Genomic DNA, 9,239 nt, shown 5'->3' with positions numbered 1-9,239 from the left:
ATAATGGTCAGAGCTAAGGCAATTCGATGCCAGGAGCCTGAAGCTTCTTCCAGGTCTCCCAAATGGGTATGGCGTCCCAAGGCTTTGGGCTATCCACTGCTACTTTCCTGGGACACAGCAGAGAGCTGGATCAGAAGTGGAGCAGCCTGGAGTTGAACCCTGGCCCACAAGGGTGTCAGCACTGCAAGGCAGAGGATTAGCCAGCTGAGCTATCACACTGACCCCAGACATTGAAGTATTTAATGGGGATTTGAAGTCTTAGTTGCAAATAAAATTGCTATTGATTTTTAACAACTGTTTAAGTGTGTTCTTGTGTTTCCTGAGCATTTGAGGGAGTGAGGGATTGTCAGAGTGAGAGGCAGTGCTTAGCAAAAATGGATTTACACTGCCTATTTACTTTTACATGTTGTGTGTCTTGTGGACAATGTTTGAGTAGTGCCTGGCCCCTGTGAACCATGCAGAGTGTACCTTTTTCCATTTTCCTCTGTGAATAAGCCAAATTAATTGACCTGTGTTGGTGCTAAACCTGTGTCCTTACCCCCTCTGAAGGCACATGCAGTACAGACCTTTGCTTTCTTTTTTTTTTTTTTTTTTTTGCACTGGGTTAGCATAAATTTTTTAAAATTAAATTTATTCATTAATTACATTGTGTTGTCATTTCATAGGAACTGGGATTCTCCCCCCACTTCCCCATACCCTTCCCCCATGGTGGGTTCCACCACCCTGTTGCGTAACCATAGTTCAACAGACCTTTGCTTTCAACAGCTCTCATCTCAAACAATTAGAGCTGCCTGGGTTGCTCTGGGAAATGTTGGCTTCCACGATACTAAACACTGAAATGATTATCTGAGGTTTGGTTCAGGTTTTCAAGCAACAGATCAAGAGTTGGTCTACCTAACTCCTTTCTCAGTCTAAGGATCCACCTCTAGTGGATCCAACATGTATTGTTGGGTACTGTTAGCCCCATGGACACAGCTACACAAAGAAGCAGAAGTCATCTGGTGGGGAGACCTGAAGCAACGCATGCTTTACTTCTCTTTTCCTATTATCAGCCTTTGGTAAAATCACTTCTGTGAGCTGGAAGTTCAGCATTCTGTATAAAGGGACAGATAGTGAATATTTCAGGCTTTCTGAGCCATTCTATCTCTATTATAACGTTGTAATATTTATTGGCTGTATCCCAGTAAAACTTTATATTCACTAAGTTAGCAAAAATCAAAACCAATAAAACAAAGAGTTGGTCTAAATATTATCTGTCTTGAAAATTGTATGAGGGGGCCTGGTGCAATAGCATAGCCATTAAAGTCCTTGCCTTGAATGCTCCGGGATCCCACATGGGTGCAGGTTCTAATCCCGGCAGCTTTGCTTCCCATCCAGCTCCTTGCTTGTGGCCTGGGAAAGCAGTCGAGGACGGCCCAAAGCCTTGGGACCCTGCACCCGCGTGGGAGACCTGAAAGAGGCTCCTGGCTTCGCATTGGCTCAGCTTTAGCCATTGTGGCCGCTTGGGGAGTGAACCATCAGAAGGAAGATCTTCCTCTCTGCTTTCTGTATATATGCCTTTCCAATAAAAATAAATAAATCTTTAAAAAAATTGTATGAGGAATATATGTTTTCTATAGAAACATAAGAAAATTCAGATAAGGTCAAATAATGTTTTATTTAGAGATGGACAGTTAAGATTTTATTGTCCTGTCTTCCAAGGATTTCCCCATATTTAGCACATAATTCTACAACTAAATATGCACACTTAATACATTTCATGGCTTCTTAGGTATACTTTTTTATTTGTTGCATTTCTGAAATTGAACTGCAGTTTCACAATGACTAAATTTAGAAAAAGGTTTTCCTCTCCTCAAATAGCTGTAATTAAATGTAGTACATGGTATTTTAAAATTTTAATTAAAATTACTTTCAGATATTTGTCCACTTACATGTAATAAATGATATAAAATCATATAGAAAGATTCCTTATACTCTTTACTGTTGTTTCTAATGTTAACATCCTGCAAAGTCGTAACGAGCATCAAAATCAGGTTGACATTGAGACGGAGACGGAGTGTTTCCATCCTCACATCGCTCTCCCATGGCTCCTGCATTGAGTCATGCCCATCTTCTTTCTGTCCCTTCCACCTCCCAATAGTCATCAATTTATTCTCCATTTCTATAATTTTGTCATTTAAGCAATGTTTTGCCAGTGGAATCATACATTGTGTAAATTTTGTTGTTCATTCAGTCTAATTCTCTAGAGATTTGTCTATGTTTTAATTGCATCATAAATGTGTTCAATTTCTTAATTACTGATTCCTATTACATGGTGTGGTTATAACTAGCTTATTTTGCCATTTGCTAATTGAAGTACATCTGAGTTTTTGGCATTACAAATAAAGATGCTATAGCATTCATGTGTGTATTTTTCTGTGAAAAGAAATCCATTTATTTTGGATAAATGCTCATGGGTGTAGTTGCTGGTTTTTATGGTAATTAATGTCTTGTCTTTTAAGAAACTGCTACACAATTTTCTAGTGTGGCTGTACTATTTTACTTCCTACCAGTAATGCGTGAAAGATCTAGTTTCAATGTAGCCTTACTAGCATTAGGCATTATTTTTTATTTGAACTTTCAGATAAGGAAGTGAATTTCCTTAATAGTTTTAGTGCTACTCAAAAATTCTATTTTGTATTGGATGAGTTTTGGTAGTTGTAGTTTCTTCAAGTCTGAACTGTCAAATCATATGAATGGAGTTGTTTGTAACATTCCTTTATTATTCTGTTAATATCTGTAAGCTTTGCAATGTTAGTCCATTTTATTCCTTATGGTGGTAATTTCTTCTTCTCTTCTTTTTTCTGTTTTGCTAGTTTTTCCCCAAAAAACTAGCTGTTTCATTGACTTTTCTCTTGTTTCTGCTTTTTAGTTTCATTGATTTTATCCCTTGTTACTCCTTTCTTTTACTTTATTTTGCCTTTTTTGTGTTCTTGAATGGAAGCCTAATTACTGATCTCAGAATTTTCTAGTTTTCTAATATATGCTTTTTGTACTGTAAATGTCTCTTAGACATATTTTATATTACATAGGGAAAGCCTCAGAGTAACTTCATGTTTATAGCTTCCTACTGAGGAATTCAATTCAATTCAATTCAATAAATATTTATAGAGTACTTGGGCTGGGCACTGTTCTAAATCTTTACAATGTATCAGGAAATGAAACAGACAAAGATCTCTATCTGTGAAGTTACATTCCAGCAGGGAAGACAATAAATCAGAAGCATAATTTATTCTCATATAGTATGTTAGACAGCGACAAGTGCAGAAACAAGAAGTACTTCAGGGTGGAAAGGAATGGGAGTATGTGGGAAACTTTAGTACTCATTACCACAGGATTTACTGTACTGCATTTATTGCTATAGTTGTAGAATGAAATAAGTTGGTCAGGCAGGCCTCATGGAGAAAATGAGATCTGAGTAAAGACTTGGGGAGTTGGAGGAGTTAGTCAAGTCACTATCTATAAGCGGTGTGTTTCAGACAGATGGGAAACTAGTGAAGAAGCCCTGTGATAGTAGTCTGCCTGGAATATTGGAGAGGAGAAGCAAGGTCAGTGGAGAGGCTAGAGTGAGGACAGTGGTGAAGCAGAAGTCTCAGATAACAGGGGCTAGGACATTGGCTTTCCCTCTGAGTGAAAAGGAAGACATTGCTCTGTATAGAGAAAAGAAGTGACAGAACATGACTGAGACTTTTCAAATAATCACTCCTGGTGCTGTATTGGAAATAGGTTATGGGTAGCAGCAGGTAACTTTGTAGAAGCCTTCTAGAATAATCAGGTGAAAGGCACTGTGGTTTCGAACTTTGAGAAGTGATTACATTCTAAATACACTTATGTTTTGAAAGTAGTGTAAACAGGATTTCTTCATAGGGTGGTATTAGAGAGGGCTCTGGATAACTGGCGTGAAGCCCTTGATCATAGACAGCCATGTGCTATACGGGATACATATTTCCAACTCTAATGTTTTGTGCTTTGCTTATTGGAGAATAACAGTTTTGTTTTGTTTTGTTTTTACCTAGGCGGCAGATGATCAGTAGGTCAGAAGTTAGCTTGTGGAGTGTCTTGGCATGAAAGTTCCACCCTAATATTTGGCAAAGAATGGAACTAAATAGAGTTTTCTTTCAGGAATCACAGCTGGTGAGGCAGGGAAGAACTCTTCAGTGACAGTAGAAGCTGAAAGGTTGGGAGAAAAGGCAGTATTCAACTTCATGAGTAAGCAGAAACCATGAATAAACAGGAGACTTGAGCAAATAGAAACCGTGAGGCAGCAATATACAGAGCAATGACAGAAGTGCTAGAGAATAACCAAGATAGACCAAATTCCCTAGAGAGAAAGTCAATAGCCAGGCCTGGCTCACAGGTCAATCCTGAAGACAGATGTGTGGCTTGTTCCTGTTACCACAGGTGGGACAATGGTGCTAGAAGGGCCAAAATGGCAGGTGTGCACCAGGGATATAGTTAGGCTGGAATAAGTGCCATGGAAGCCAGAACCACAGTAAAAACCAAAGTGATGATGGCACAAGGAAGCCAGAGAAAGCAGAGGAAATCTGTTTGCTGAGCAAGGCAGAAAAATGTAGTAGATCCTTAGAAAGAGGCACAGATGATGGAAGAGTGAGACTGTATCTGGTCTTCCTGTTTCAGTTTCATTCCAGAATGGCCTGGCTTTGCTGATTCTTGCATTTCATGGCTCCAAGAGATTGCTTTTTATATCCATTTTAAATGCCTCCTTTTCTACTTGAACTAGTGTGAGAGGCTTTTGGTTTAGGCTTGTGGATAAAGATGATGTATTTGGCTGGAAGTTCCCCGGTATCTGTTTCTAAGACTGAACAACATAGGCAGTGTGCAAAAGGTGAAAATGCAAATATTTACCATAAAGAAGGAATTGGAGTCATATGAAGCATTTTACCTGTCTTTTCTCATTTCAATTTATAATCTAAGGGAGATACACGCATTATGACTCACAGAAACTTAACACCGTCAGTCCATCCTAATTATTCATGGATTCTGTAATTGTGAATTTATGTATTTGCTAAATTCTATTTTTAAATTGAAATATGTGCTCTCATACCTTTTTAGTCATGGACAGATAATCTCCGTGCAGTGAAAACTTTTATAGTTCGTTGCATACAATCCTAGCTGAAGTGGAAGAAAACCGTATCTCACCTTTTGGTGTCAATTTTTGTATTGTCAACGAGGATCTTTTTGAAGTCTGTTTAGTGCTATGCTTTTCTCATTTTTGTGCTTATTTGTGAGTTTGCTATTTATTTGTCATTATTTTGAAAATTATATTTTTAATTGGAAAGGTAGATTTATAAAGAGAAGCAGAGACAGAGAGAAAGATCTTCCATCTGCTGATTCACTCTCCAAGTAGCCACAACATCCAGAACTGAGCCAATCTGAAGCCAGGAGCCAGGAGCTTCCTCCTGGTCTCCCACATGGGTGCAGGGTTCCAAGACCTTGGACTATCTACTACTACAAGCAGGGAGCTGGAAGGAAAGTGGAGTAACTGGGACTTGAACCAGCACCCGTATGGGATCCCTGCATATGCAAGGTGAGGACTTTAGCCACAAAGCTATCACATTGGGCCTGACTTTGCTGTTTAAAATGGCCCATACCTATAGTGCTGAAGTGCTGTCTGGTATTCCTAATAAGCCCCACAAGGCTGTGGTGTACCTTATACAGAGCAAATACATATGTTAGATAAGCTTGCTTCAGGCTGTTATAGCACCGTTGGCTATGATTTCAATGTTAATGAATCAACACTGTATGTCAAATAACATGTCTTTAAACAGGAACATAGTAAAATGAGATATGTTTTGATTGAGTGATGAAAATATGACCAGAGGATAATAGGAGCCTAGTTTGGCATTTCCCAGGAGTTCTTTAGTGAATGTTAACTCACCGTTCACAGAAATGTTATAGAAGACAAATACTGTGAAAAGTGAGAATCAGCTGTAACATGTCCAGCATCAAACATCCTGTGGAAGAATGGCGTGCCCAACTCCAAAGCCATGCCTTTCATAGCTTGGACACCTGGTTATCCTTCATCCTACCATGATACCTTTTATAAGGGAAAGAAAACTTCTGCTCAGCTTTCAGTATTCCTAAGAAATAATGCCGCCTTTCCTAGAACTTACTTGCCTATTTGGGAAATGAGCAGGCATGAAGCAACTGAAAAGTGTCAGGTGGTCTACATTAGGGATGGTATAGCTAGGTGTGGCGCATTTGTCCTCACCCTTCTCTCAGGCCTTGCTAACCTTGCCATTCTTTTCCTGCTAAACCTACATGGGTTTTCACCATATTTTTTTTAACACAGGATTCAAAGTAAATGTTTAGAGTCAATCAGAATAGCATCTGAGATGAAACCCTATCTATCTTCCTTGCATGGTGACGTGTGTCCTTATAAGATAAAGTATATACATAGAGAAACTGAATGTTCAGGCTTAAGCAACCTGAGAGTTTAGGAATATTAATCAGTTTGTTCCAAAGCCCAAACACTGGCGCAGTGTGTCCCATCTGGCTCTATTTTGGAAAGGTTTTTTTGTTTGTTTGTTTGTTTTAAAGATGTATTTGTTTATTTATTTGAAAGAGTTATAGAAAGGGAGAGGGATACAGAGGTCTTTCATCTGTTGGTTCATTCCCCAGATGGCTACAGTGGCAGGGCCTGAGCAAGGCTGAAGCTATGAGCCCCAAGCTTCTGGATCTCTCCTATGGGTGTAGGAGCCCAAACCTCTGGGCCATCTTCTGGTGTTTTCCCAGATGCAATAGCAGGATACTGGATCAGAAGTGGAGCAGCTGTGATAAACTGGTATCTATATGGGATATCAGCATTGCAGGTAGAAGCTTAGCTTGTTACACCACAATGCTTGTCTTGACAAGCATTCTGTTGATTCTCTTTGCTTCTTTTATTCATTCTCTTACCTCTGTACTTCTGGCAATATGAACCTCAGAATCCTAAGCAGAAATAGGGTGGAAGCACACAGAGAACAGGAGGCATGAAATATAGAGCATGAACTCGTACTCCTTTGATGTTAAAAGGGCCTTAATACCACAGGAAGTCTTGGTGAATGTAATTGAACTCCTCAAATGATCTTCAGTCTAACGCTCTCCCAAATGAGCTGTTTCGGCCCTTCATTCCTCAAATGATCTTAATGGTCAGAGATGGGCCAGGCTGAAGCTAGGAGTTGGGAACTTCCTCTGGTTCTTCCGTGTGCATGCAAGGGCCCAAGAACTTGAGCCATCCTCTGCTGCTCTCCCAGCCCACAAGTAGCGAGCTGGATAAGAAGTGGCTTTAACCAGTGCTTATATGGGATGTCAACATTGCAAGTGGAGCCTTAATTCATTATGTCACAACACCAGCCCCAATATTTTGAAATTTATGCATAAGTCTTTCATAATGTACATTTTCTTTTCTTTTTTATTAAGATTTATTTATTTTTTATTGGAAAGGCAGATTTACAGAGAAGAAGACAGAGAGAAAAATCTTCTATCTATTGGTTCACTTGTCAGATGGCCACAATGGTGGTTGCTGAGCTGATCCAAAGCCAGAAGTGAGGAACCTCTTCCAGGTCCCCCATACCGGTGCAGGTCACAAGGCTTTGGGCCGTCTTCTGCTTCCTTCCCAGTTCATAATCAGGAAGCTGGATGGGAAGTGGAGCATCTGGGACATGAACTAGTATCCCTATGGGCGTTTGCAGGCAGAGGACAGCCAATTGAACCCTTATGCCAGCCCCCTTAATGAATATTTTCCATGAACTTCTCAAAGACTTCTTTATATACATACAGTGCTTAGTGTGGTAGGTAAAAAGTTGTCAGGCATCTATTAAAAATATATCATATGTCACTTCAGAGTTGGAAAAGAAGGAAGGAGGCTAACATTTACTGAGAACCTGCTTTGTACTGGAAGTTTTATTCATAAATTCATTTTAATTTTCATAACAATGCAAGAAATCAGCTTTCTTCAATTATGATCTAAGCCTTTAAAAAAAAAGTAGAAGGTGTGGTGAAATAGCTTAGTAGCTAAAGTCCTCACCTTGCATGCGCCGGGATCCCCTATGGGTACCGATTTGTGTCCTGGCTGCTCCACTTCATTTCTAGCTCCCTGCTTGTGCTCTGGGAAAGCAGTGGAGGGTGGTCCAAGGCTTTGGGACCCTGTACCCATTTGGGAGATCCGGAAGAAGTTTCTGGCTCCTGGCTTTGGGTCAGCTCTGCTTCAGCTGTTGTGATCACTTGGGGAGTGAAACCAGTGAATGGAATATCTTTCTGTCTCTCTTTTTCTCTGTAAATCTGACTTTCCAATAAAAAAGTAAATACCCCCCCCCCCCCATTTTAAAAGGAAACCTTCAGCGTTTGATATCTCCTCTTTACTCAATTGGCTCTTAAAGCAAGGGAATAAGCCAGAACAAGGATGCTCAAACTGCAGTCAGTGGCACTAGACTGAAGATAGGTACATCTAGGGACTCTTCGCATGGTAGTGGAGTTTGCAAGAGACATGCCTCGTGGATTGGGCTTTCAGCACATTTTACCTTCAAGACCAGCTCTGATACTAACAGTTTCACACATTTGAGAGCAGTGTACTATTTCAATGGAAAATGTAATAGTGTGAGGTTCTGCTAACATAGCTTTTTAAAGATCAGTAGACTGAAATCTGACCACAAGAGCTCTGTGACTTTGGGCTGTCTTAGTTGTTCCCAGATAATTAATTCTGAATATGTAGCATCATCTTTGAGAGGGATGTTGTTCACTAGAATGAAAGAGATAATGCAATGTATTTGCTAGTGAATAATGCTGAAATTAAAACAGAAAGAAACAAGATTCTCTGAGCATTTCTTTATACCATAGACAGACTATGAGCAGGAAGGAAGCCAGGCTTTGTTGGAGGTGATGCTGATAAGGCCCTGGATAGCAAAAGTTCCTAAAAAGAGGAAATTCTCACAGAGATGGTGAATGCGGGCAGAAGGAGGGGTATAGAAATTTTGAGAATTGCTCCTTCCAGAAACCATATGTAATTAGAAAGCTTCTGAGAGTCTGCCTTGCCTATGACCAACTCCTGGCTAGTCAACATGATACTGTCAAAGCAAGTAAAATCTCACTAAGGTGTCATTTTAAAAAGATATTTATAAGGAGATAACTTTGAAAAATTTTAGTACTTTATAGTTTTCAATGTCTGGGTGAGTTATCACTTTAACAGTGACACAGGATAA

This window comes from Ochotona princeps, chromosome 4, assembly GCF_030435755.1.
Source record: "Ochotona princeps isolate mOchPri1 chromosome 4, mOchPri1.hap1, whole genome shotgun sequence".
NCBI classification, from domain to species: Eukaryota; Metazoa; Chordata; class Mammalia; order Lagomorpha; family Ochotonidae; genus Ochotona; species Ochotona princeps.
The sequence above is the reverse complement of the archived record's forward strand: the minus strand, read 5'-3'. Positions refer to the sequence as shown.